Raw genomic sequence first — 12,789 nt, 5'->3', positions numbered from 1 at the left:
GTGAAAACCAATGCAGCGCTCATGTTTCAGCTGTCGGCGGATTTCCCCACTGACAGTTGAATGTCAAAGTATTGCAGGGATTTAGAAACAGTTCTTTAAATAACTGGCGTGGGGTCCCCCCTCCCATCCATACTAAGCCCTTCGGGTCTCGTATGGATGTTAAGGGGTACCTCCACGCTGAAATTAAATAAAAAACAGCATGGGGTACCCCCCAAAATCCATAACACATACTTATCCGAGCATGCAGCCCGGCAGGTCAGGAAAGGGGGGGGGACGAGCGAGCGCCTCCCCCCCTCCTGAACCATACCAGGCCACATGCCCATACCAAATTATTCAAACATTTGTAAACAGACCAATTAACTGAAATGGTTTGGCATTTGTACCCCAAATATGACGTTCCCTGAGGCGTTGGTAAACCGAGGTACGCCTGTATTAGTATTGCAATCCTTTGTATTGGGATACATAGAACCATCATACATGTGAATTGGCAACATAGCACAACATTTGTGTCACATTGGAGATATCTGGCTAGTTAAACTGACCATGCCCAGGGACCTAGGATTGATTCACAGCACAGAAATACAGGCTGGGTTAGCAATGTAGCTCCGTGGATTAGTGGTTAGCACTGCTGCCTCACAACTCTAGGGTTGTCGGTTCGAATCCCAACCCCGGCGAGGTAGTAGCATGATCTCCGTGTGTGGCTGTCTTCACATACATGTTCTGGCAACATCTTTGCATTCTGTCTAAATGATCCCTAAAATGTGAATTAGAATGAGGCCTTGTCTGTTGAAACACCTTCAAAGCTGCACCTTATGTGAATGTCATACAATGGTATAAGATAAGGGCCTGAATCACTAATAGATTTGATAATGATGGTTTACACTCCACCCACTTTTGTGAAGGATTTGGCAAGCAAAGAGCTGACAGAGAGAGAGAAGAGTGAGACGAAGAAGAGTGAGCAAGAGATACATATGAAGAGTGATAAAGAGAGACATTCAGAAGAGCGAGCCAGTGAGACGAAGAAGAGTGAGCGAGAGAGAAGAGCGAGCCAGTGAGACGAAGAAGAGTGAGCGAGAGATACATACTGAGGAGTGATAAAGAGAGACATTCAGAAGAGTGAGCGAGAGAGAAAAGACTCGGTTGGTGAATCCACACATCAAACTTGTCACAAATCCTGGCGTGCATTTTTCCCCCAAATGCATAGCAGACCCTTATCCCAGCAGGCAGGTACCGCACGCCTTCAAAGATTTATTTCCTTTGTTGATTTTCCTGCTTCGCTCACACTATATGCAATTGAAAATTACTCTTTAAGTTGCCAATTTTACTGTGTTTTCTAGAGAATTACTAACTAGTTGTGTTTTCAATTGTGTGTAGCATTGCGATTTCTATTTGAGTCTAGATGTTAAATTGCTAATAAATGGCCACAATTCTCAAATACCTTTGAACTCTCGCTGCAACAAATGGTGTATGTTAATACACTCACATTCATTATATCCAATATCAGGTACGATGTCAATGCACAAATCGCACCTGAAATTGCACACCCTGGATGTGACTTGTCATGTGATTGGCATGGCCAGCAGCTTGCTCTTTGCATGGCAAATTGCACCCAATGTTACTGGGGGCCAACACCACTGTCACATCTAATCCGATGCGGCAATTGTCCAACTTACAGTGAAGTTGCACGAGTTCACAATCCAATTGGATGTGAACAGAGCCTACAGTGGCCAATAGGGTGCGACTTGGTCTACGATTTGCAAGTCGCCTGTCATGCCAATTGCATGGCAATCGCAAACAATGTTACTGGGGGCTACCCGGTCACATTAAAGCAGATTTCTAAGTGGTGTTATTGACACCACAGTCACATCATGTGACTTGCATAGAAGTTGCATGATTTCAAAGTCGGGGTACATGGTGATTTCAAGTGCAATTTGCAAGACATTCGACATCGATCTCTCAGCAAATTGCATGAAAAGTAGTGTATTCATTACTCTATTATTACTTGCGGCTCCTACCAAGTTTGAACCACAACAATATGAACGCTCCAATAGCATGCTCATTGAGAGGGACTTGGCATGTGATTTGCACAACATGCAAGCTGTAAATCATCTGCAAAGTCGCACCCTATTGTCTGCTATTAGAGTGACCACATGGGTGCGTTTCAAACACTGATTTCTATAGTAGTACATGTACTACTTTAGTGGCAATTTGCATAGAGATCTGTGTCAGATGTCTTGAAAATTGCATTGAAATGGTCAACTTTACTGTAAGTTGCATGATTTGTAAATCAGCTTTGCCCAGAGTGTAATGTTTGGTGATGTTTGATTTCTGGAGTGTTTTACCAATTGATGGGAAATTCACCATACTAGTCAAATCGATTTGTCTTTATCAGTATTGCATACAAGATGTGGTCATGTGACTGTCTTAACTCATGCGAGAATCTGGAGGGAATTGTGACCATAGTAGCAATAAAGGTTCCAATTGGGGTTCCCTTTCACATCCCTGCTCAATGTTCTGTTGTATGCTGCACACGTACATTTCACTGTATATATCTTTCTGATTTGTGGGGCCTGTATACCAAGGGTTAATGCAGGTAGGAAGCGGATTCATCAGGTGAAAACACTTTCACTGACCAAACTAAGGTCAGTGGTGGGTGTGGCTTCATTGGGTGTGGGGCCTTGTTTGGCGTGCTCCAAATACAACCTAGCTTATATAAAGACGTGCAGTAGGGAGTGATTTGGCCTGTTACTAGGCCGGGTGGTTTGTGACTAAGTCCTTGCTTGTAGTGGTTTGGGGGAGGAAGAGATTTTGTGCTGAATTGCCCCAGACACCACTCAGGCTGTGTTTGGAAGTGGGCTGGAAATGTTTGCATATTTTTGGCCTTGTAAAGTGTGTTTGTGTGTTATTGCACAATGATTGTGTTTTTTTCTCTTTGCATTGAAAGCCTCACACATGTCAATCGTTTTGTTTAAAATCTGCTCTTGTTTTAATTTTGCTTGCTTATTTAGACTCAAATGCTTTTTTCTTACAAACCTGCTGACAAATGTATGTGTAGGGGGTTTGTAGAGGTGGGAGGGGTTTTTCACATATGTCTTGTTTTCTTTATATTTTGATGTGTAGACTTTTTTTGTGAATGGATCTTTATACTAAATGATTGTGTAAGTAAACCTTATGTGCACGAAAATGTTACTTGATTCATCTTCCCCTTTGTTTCCTGCTATAACCTGAGCACACACAGTTCATTAGAAGTATCTTTAGATTGTAAGCTCTTATGAGCAGGAGTGTTTTCTTTTTGCCACATCAATCCTATTTTTGTGACTCACCAAGATATTGACTGTACCTACTTGTTCCTGCTGACCAAATAAATGAAGATATATTTGATCAATAAATGTTTCACCGATGTTTTTGTGTTTATTTTATGTTCAATATATGAACAACCTTAATAGTTACTTTGTATACTTATATAATCTGCTCAAATGTAGCTTGTAAGAGCGTGAATATGCAAGTGGGTGCAAACTGGCTTTTTCAAAACCAAACAAAAAAATAAAAAACCTGCTTGCACCACAATATTGTTATGTACTAATGAATATGTCACATTCACTGTGCAGCCAGCTACAGGTTTTCTACAATTTGATTTACAGTAATAAAATAGTCCCCACTGTATGTTGATTTTTGGCCTTTGGCAACAAATATATATTAGCCAAGGTTTAAAAAGAAAAAAATCACTAAAACACACATTCGCGAAAGCTATCATAGCCGTGCATAGAAATGAGCGATCGTGCATAGATATGCGCGATCGTGCACAAATAAACGCCAAACAGGTGTCCCCCATGGCGCACGAGCAGCTATCCTCCTGGAAGTCCGTCATCTGGTGCGCGCGCACCCGGAAGTGGTTGTTGGGAGTGTAAGTGGATGAGAAGTGGTTGGAGGTTTTGTGTTGGTTGAAAATTTTGATAACTTTATTGGCATTTGGACATGGCGAGAGCACAGTTCTCAACTGAGGAGATGATCCTTATATGTACAGTAAGTGTGGCCATTGCAAATATGTTTATAACATGTGAGGGACAAGGAATTGTAATTTTGTGGGTGGGGCCTAGCAGAATCTCACTTGGTGCACATGCTACTTATCTGTACATTAGCTCCTGGGTATTGATGGGTCAATTATATTAACCACTTGCCTACTGGGTACTCATACCCCCTTCCTGTCCTGGCCAATTTTCATCTTTCTGCACGGTTACCCTTTGAATGAAAATTGTGCGGTCATGCCACATTGTACCCATCTTAAATTTGTATCAGTTTTTTCAGACAAATAGAGCTTTCTTTGGGTGGTATTGACTTGCTGCTGTGAGTTTCACTTTTTGCTCGATAAACCACAAAATAGCTCATAATGAATAAAAGTCTGTTTATATTATAACATTTGGTAAACTGGTAATTTAGCAACACTGATGTGCGTTGATGAGGCGGCACTGCTGGCCACAGGTGGGCGGAACTGTTGGGTGGCACTGGTGGGCACTGATCATCGGGGCCGACCCCTGCTTTGATAACTGCTGGTTCTCGGCAGTACTTTCCACACATTCTGACAGCGTGATGAAAGTGCAGCCAAGACCCGGCAAATGCATTTCCCGGTGATCAGCGTGTCATTGGACATGGCTGATCACATGGTAAAAAGCCGCTGTGATTGGTCTTTACCACATCACGTGATCAGCTGTGTCCTTAGGACACAGCAATCATGGAGAGCGCGTTCTGCCAGGATGTCATATGACACCCTCCCAGAGCTGCCTGGATGCAGTGTAGCGTTATTCGGCTATCTGCGGTCGCCAAATAGGTAACCAGCTAGGCCTTCATGGCTAATCTTTGAATATCTGGACATGTATACTGCGTATAATGCATTACATTCTACAATGTGTTGGTGTACATGGTATAACAGTGTGCAATGCGTTGCTGGATTCTGCATGACAGTGGACAGCGTATCACAGTGTGCAATGCGTAGCTCCAGCCTGCATGACAGTGTACAGTGCATTACAGTCTACAATGTGTGGGTGTACACGGTATCACAGTGTGCAATGCGTTGCTCCATCCTGCATGACAGAGTACAGTGCATTACAGTCTACAATGTGTGGGTGTACACGGTATTACTTTGTACAGAGTATTACAGTGTGCAATGCGTTGTACACTGCAGTGTGCACTAAAGCATTTTACACTCATGCACTGTACACACTAACGCATTTGACATTTCTAGTGTGCAATGCGTTCGTGTGCAATGCCTTGGACAGTACAATGCATTTGCAGTATTGGTGTATGTTTATTAAGCACAGATAATTCATCTGATTTTAGTTACAAGGAGAAGTCTTCTCTGTCCCCCTGTTTATGAGGTGGAGGACAATTGTTTTCCGAAGAGGAGAGGAGACTTTTTTTCAAGGAGATCTGTATAGATTTCCAGAGATATGTGTAGATGGTTGAGGGGCTGCATGTGATCTCCGGAGATAATTGTGATTAATGATCACCTGAGTTAAACCAGTGAATGAAAAGTGTAAAAAAACATGGATTGAAAATAATCTGCACTGACCACTGTGCTTTGTCAACCCACATATTGGCACATTCTGGTGTCACACAGATGCGATGTGAAATTTGCAGTGTTTTCTGTGCAAGCGCTGCACCGCATCACAACCGCAACCCCTTCATGCCACCTGCTGCGGCTTTCTAGGTGAAGTTACCAACACACCAATATTGGTACACAAAGCGTATTGCGATTTGCCAAATTGGATGGCATGCCTATTCACACCCATGTGCATACCCTGAAAAAGGGTCCTGCACATTTTTGGCCCGGATGCGGTGCAATTTGAGGTGTGCAAAATGTTTGTCTCTAATTGCAACGCACACAAATTGCATGTGATTTGCCCAGGAGTGCGGTGTTAGACCACAATGCATGTATGTGAAGCCAGAATAAAAGGATGTGGATTTTGTCTATTTTTACTTGCGCATGTTAACATTATGGAAGTGCGTTATTCTTCTGTTTAATATGCTATAGAAATGCAACATGCATTTGGATGTAGTGTTTTTGTATGTGCATTTTGGAAGTATTCTAAACACACATTGACCCTAGGGCCACACCATATCTTATGCAGGCCATAGATGGGTCGAAAATCGGCCGATTTTTTGGCCGAAAATAAAATCGGCCGATTTTCGGATCGTTAGTGGGCTATTTGTTCGGCCGTTTTTCGGTATTTTGGCAGATTTTTTTTTTTGGTAAAGTTGGAAAAAAACGGCCGAATTTGCCGATCGGCCGATTTTCGCGGCAATGATGGGCAAATCGGCCGATTTTTTTACTGATAAAAAATCTGCACATGAGCAGTGACCTGCAAGAGGAAGACAAAAAGAAGAAAAAGAAGAAGAGGATGATGATGATGAAGAAGAAGAAGAAGATGATGAAGAGGAAGAAGAGGATGATGATGAAGAAGAAGAGGAAGAAGAAGAGGAAGAAGAAGGATGAAAAATGAGAGGAATTCCAGTATGGCAAAAAGTGTCCCTGCAGAGAGCTCCGCTATTTCTTTGACAGTTCCTTGACATTTACAGCGGTTGCAACATTGTATCTATTTGTTTCCGAATAAAAACATCTGTATCCGAAATGGATACAAATACATTGTTGCAACCGCTATAAATGTCAAAGAACTGTCAAAGAAATAGCGGAGCTCTCTGCAGGGACACTTTTTGCCGGCTGTAGACGGGATGAAAATCGGCCGATTTTTTTTTTACCATTGCTGGTAACGTCGGCCGCTTGAACAACCGATTTTTCATTTTTTAAAAGAAAAATCGGCTGTTTTTCTCCCCGTCTATGGCCTGCATAAGCATTAGTGTGCCTGGGGGAGGGGGGGGCCTTTGGCCTTTCCAAACACAGTAGATGCTCCAAGAATGTTTCCTTGAACTCTTGAAATGGTTAAAAAGGAAAGACACTCTAGATAGCCTGCACTGAGAATTGACTGTCATGATGACGTGTCAATGATTATTTGCTCTCATTTTTCAGGAGTGGTACTGCTTGCGGTTGAAGCTGGTAGAAATCCACCTTCACGTCCTCCACTCACCTTCACTTGTGGCCAGTGGATATTTTGTGGCCGCAGGCAAGAACTGGCATCGAGGACCTGCATAATGACCCTGGCATGCCAGAGGTGGTTTGGAAGCAGCACAGCAATTTGACCATCCCTTTCCTCTATGTTGGTTTTAGGGTGCAGAATTGCTTCTCGTTCGTGATCAGACTGTCGCCGGATATCAGAGTCCCCATATTTTCAAGATATGTTTTAGCCATGTTGGCTTATTTTTATGTTATTTTCCAAGTGTGTCGCACCTAACCGCACAATAGTGTGGTGCCATGCGTATTTGTGGCTGTGAATGGGGCTGTTTTTAATAGACGTGTGTAGGTGCAACAACGTTTTCATCATGGTACCTGCGCACATCTACATAGGGCATTGCATTTCTTTGCTGTGCTGGAAAATGTGTGTTCTTGCATGCGTTTCTGCACCACCAATGGTGTGAACAAGTCCTAAGGGCTGGTTCACACTATAGAAACAGTCTAGATGTGTTCCTGATGGGGTTTTTTCATGCCCTTTTGGCATGCATGTTTAGTGTGTTCCAGTACATTTTGGATGCGTTTTGGACATGTTTACATTGCATTTTTGTATCCCTTCCACTTATTTTTTTCTATTTTCTTTGTATTCAATGTAGTTAGGGACATGTGCGTTTTAGTACATTCAAGGACGTTTCAATGTGTTCCAGTACAGTTCTGTGCAGAAACAATGCAAGCGCTGATGTGAACTATGACATTGACAACCATATAACCTTCTTTCTGTGCGTTTGTGATGCTGAAAAAGCAACTGAAACACATGTAGTGTGAACTGGCCCTAAAGGTTATTAGAGGTCAGGGAACAGGACTGACCAGGAATTGTGAATTCAATCAGACTAGTGGTGAGATACAATCAGCAATTGTATAATAATGTGAGATCTGAGCTGTAGCTGATAGAAAATGAGACACATTCACTTGATCAGTAAATAGATAGTTAAAGAGTGGGGCGGTGATCCATAGATTTGCAAATGGGACAGGTGATGATGGGGTGGGGGAGGGGGTCAAGTTGTATAAGGAGACAGATTTAAAAGAGAAAAAAGTTACAATGAAATATACACGGCATGAAACTTGCACATGACCTAATTGGCAGAAGAACAGTACGCAAGTAACATTCATCCACTTTCTAGTCACTAGGCAAAATCATAATTGATTGATCAATATTCCTGCCACAACCCAGAAAATTGATCTCCATTTTTTTGGGATGTTGCTAAGACTGGGATTAGAACCCATGACCCAAGTGCTGTAAGTTCTGAGCTCTAACCACTAAACCACTGTGGGAAACACAGTTTGAGCTATAATGTAGAATAGTTACATTGTTTAAAAATGATAAAGCGAGCGCTGGTCAAATGATATAGACTAGTAAAATGGTATTACACAAGATAAATATAACCACGAACAGTAGTGCATGAACTCGTGAAAGGTCATCCACCCCTGTGACAGTGTACTACACTATTGAGCACCTTTCTGGCTCCTGTGGCTGAGCTAATTCCTCCCCAGGACCATTTGGGCACCCACCCTGATGGATGGATGGATGGAGCTGGATGACTAACCCATAGCTGCCAGCATACCGCTGCACCCCCAGATGTGCGATGTGTATAACCCATGCACATTAATACTTTTTTTCTGGTGAGTGTAGACCAGTCCCAAGGGTGGTTTACCTTTCACGAGTTCATGCACTACTGTCCGTCACGGAGAGACCACACGTGCCATTCATAGGCACTCTCTGAGTTGGTACTCTCACACGAAGGACATTCCATTATTCAGGAATGATTCTATGAACTTATTTTAGCACGATTTACCAGTTTACATCATTATTGCAATTCTTTGCACTTTTTGGTTTTTACATGCGTTCATTATTGATCACATGCATTTATAGCGCTGCACTTGTCTTTAACATAGAATAGTTATGTGATTAAAGAGAATGAAGATATATAACTATATTGGGAAATTAGAAGTATATAAATTATTTGAGATATAAGTGTGAAAATGTTTAACATTTGAATATAGAATGTATGACATTCATTAGTAAATGCAATACTTTCCTGATCATTTTGGAGAAACAGCAAAAAAAAAAAAAAAATAGCAAAAGAGAATTTTCAGAATGTAATAGTACAGCTGTATTAGAATTTTCTATCAGGAAAACGCCAATGTTAATAAAGCCCGCGCTTATGCGCCATCTAGCGAATATATCCGGTATTGCACCTAAAGATGTGCCAGACGGGATACCTCATTCACTAATGGCAAAGTAGTCAGTAGACGCTCGTTAATGAGCTTGCTAGACGCTGGTCAGACGACTGATTGATTGACCGGAGTCTGCCTGAATGGTCAGACTCTGCTGATAGACTCACATCTTAGTGAATCAGGGCCAATATGTCTCTCAGCAGATACTGTAGCTTAGGGTGTCTACCTTCCAAAAAGGGGTCATTTTGGGGTGTTTGTAGAGTCCTGGTTTTTTAGCACCTCAAGAAACGTGATAGGCAGTCAGAAAGTAAAAGCTGTGTAAATTCCATTATTTATACCATAGTTTTAAGATGCTAAACCTCTCACACAAAGCAATCAATATATACTTATTGGGATTTTTTTAACCAAAAACATGTAGCAGAATACATTTTGGCCTAAATTTATGATGAAATTTGAGTTTTTTGGGATATTTTTTATGACAGAAATGAGAAAATCGTTTTTTTCAAAAAATGTTTTCAAAACTTTTTTTGTTTAAAGAGCCAAAAATAAAAAAGCACACAGGTGATCAAATACCACCAAAAGAAAGCTCTATTTGTGTGAAAGAAGGCCATAAATTTCATTTATGTACAGTTGTATGACCGCGCAATCGTCAGTTAAACTGGTGCAGCGCTGTATAGTAAAAAATGGCATAAATTGCAGTATCTATACCTTAGTTTGTAGATGCTATAACTTTCACACAAAGCAATTAATATACACTTATTGGGATTTTTTTTTTTAAACCAAAAACATGTAGCAGAATACATTTTCACCTATATTTATGACTAACTTTGAGTTTACTATATATTTTTTATAGCCGAAAGTAAAAAATATATATTTTTTTAAAATTTGGGTCTTTTTTCATTTATAGCACAAAAAAATAAAAAGTGCACAGGTGATCAAATACCACCGAAAGAAAGCTCTATTTGTGTGAAAAAAATGGACATACATTTTGTTTGGGTACAGCATTGCATGACTGTGCAATTACCAGTTGAAATAGTGCAGCGCCGAATAGCAAAAAAAGGCCTGGTCAGGAAGGGAGGGCAAGCGGTTAAAAGAAACACCATTAAAAGACTTAAAAAAAAAAGTGTGGGTTCCCCAAAAAAATTCATAACAGATCCTGACTGGTCAGGAAAGGGGGAATTTTAATCACACGTATCCTTTGTAAATGTCAATTTATCTGTAGTAGGTTGTACAAAATATACGTCATACAGATGTGCCACTTCACAGGCAGGGTCAGAGAAACCCCTATGCATGTTATTGAAAGAAATTAAGCTTTTTTAACATTGACCTTAATACAATACTACAATCTCTGCTCCCCACCAGACTTTTCTTTTATTATTATATATAGAGTGCTGCTAATGCATCCCTTTCCTGCTTCTCCTCCTTTAAATCAATAGGAGCCAAATCTGTGAATTCAAAAATGGCAAAAAGTTGTAAAAAATAGCTTGGGGCTTGGGACTGAAGAATATATACCAGTGCAAAAAAGAAATCCAATGTGTCCAAGACCAGTGATTTTGTTTTAAACCACTGACATTTACAATCGAGAAATTGTTTTGAACTGCTGGCAAATGACATTTCATTGCCAGCTTTTTTTTGCATACAGACCACTTCAAAGGTTACCTAAAATACTTCTATGTGTGCTGTGTGCTTTTTTTCCTTTTTCTTTTAAAGAAGGTGGCAAATTACATTTCATTGACAGCTTCTTACAAAAAAGGTATATATTTTTTTCTTTGTAAATATTACTTTACAAATATATGTTGTGCTCCTAAATACTTCTCAATAAATAATAATTAAATTATTACCATTAAATTAATTCAAATTATGATACAAATAACTAATAAAAGTGTATAAATACCAAAAAATATTTAAATAGATAATTTCAACTAATCAATCTCCTCCAAATAAATATCAAAATAATTCCACATAAAATACTCCTCTAAAAAAATATTTTACCAAGTGCTCATATACTTTTGCTGGTAAAATTGGGAGATCCTTCCTTTAGGAGTAATGGATGTATCCTCTGGTGGCTGATTATCCCCTCAGGGATTACACACTCCTTTTGTTATCTCAGACCTCTTAATTATCCTCTCCTTGTGTTACTCCGCATGCAGGAAGAAATAGAGGACATAGTGCTTTACCTTTTTCCCAGTCATACACCTGCCTAGGGGAGGGGCTACGTCATTACTCGGAGAGGAGCTGCACAACACGATAGACAGCAGGTGTATGACTCAGAGGCCAGCAGAGGATTTCCAATGGGATATTGCGTTATTTAAACCTGTCTAATGTGAGTTTAATACTTGGATGGTGGGAAAAAGGTAAAGCACTATGTCCTCTATTTCTTCCTGCATGCGGAGTAACACAAGGAGAGGATAATTAAGAGGGCTGAGATAACAAAAGGAGTGTGTAATCCCTGAGGGGATAATCAGCCACCAGAGGATACATCCATTACTCCTAAAGGAAGGATCTCCCAATTTTACCAGCAAAAGTATATGTCCAGTAGGTTCCAGGGAAAGTGAACCGAAAGCGTGTATAGCCTAATTGCAGGCATCAAAGGAGGTGAGCGCACATCTTCACTATTTGAAGGATTCACAAAAGTCACAAATTGAAGAACAACAAGCACCAAGTCACTATATACAAACAATTGTTTATTCAATGGGACTATTATTTTGATGATGTTTGGATTCATACTAATCACTACTAGTTATTTATGAGCATTTGGTTATTTTTGTTTATGGGGATCATTTAAATGCGTTTTAGTTGAGTGTTATTAGTTGGTTTATTATTTTTGTTATATTAAATGAGGGTATTATGAATATAAATGAAATTGAGGGTATTAGTAAGTACATCATGTCACTAATGATTTATGAGCACTTGGTAAAATATTTTTTTAGAGGAGTATTTTATGTGGAATTATTTTGATATTTATTTGGAGGAGATTGATTAGTTGAAATTATCTATTTAAATATTTTTTGGTATTTATACACTTTTATTAGTTATTTGTATCATTTGAATTAATTTAATGGTAATAATTTAATTATTATTTATTGAGAAGTATTTAGGAGCGCAACATATATTTGTAGATATTTCCAACACAGTTGTAGTTATGTGTTTCATGTTTGCGATCCTCTAGTAATTATCACACCTGTGGCTCGCAAGTCACTCTGATTCATCTATACCTGTTCATAAATATTACTTTAGCTGTAGCACATCCTACAGCAAGTGTAGAGTCTCCCCAAAATCTGTTTGGATGGTATTGATTTTAAGGGGAATCCTGACCAAAAAAAAGGTGACTTCTTCCTTAATATCCATAACAGACCTTTATTCATAGCATGCAGCCTGGCTGGCCAGGAAAGTGGGTGATGAGTGTGTGCTCCTCCTTCCTCCTGAACCATATCAGGCCACATGCCCTCAATATGGTGTGGTGGGTGCCTTACTAGGACCCTCCCGGCAAAGCA

This window comes from Staurois parvus, unplaced genomic scaffold, assembly GCF_062004578.1.
Source record: "Staurois parvus isolate SC_StPar_1 unplaced genomic scaffold, SC_StPar_1.0 ptg000267l, whole genome shotgun sequence".
Classification (NCBI taxonomy): domain Eukaryota; kingdom Metazoa; phylum Chordata; class Amphibia; order Anura; family Ranidae; genus Staurois; species Staurois parvus.
Note: the sequence above shows the minus strand (reverse complement) of the source record.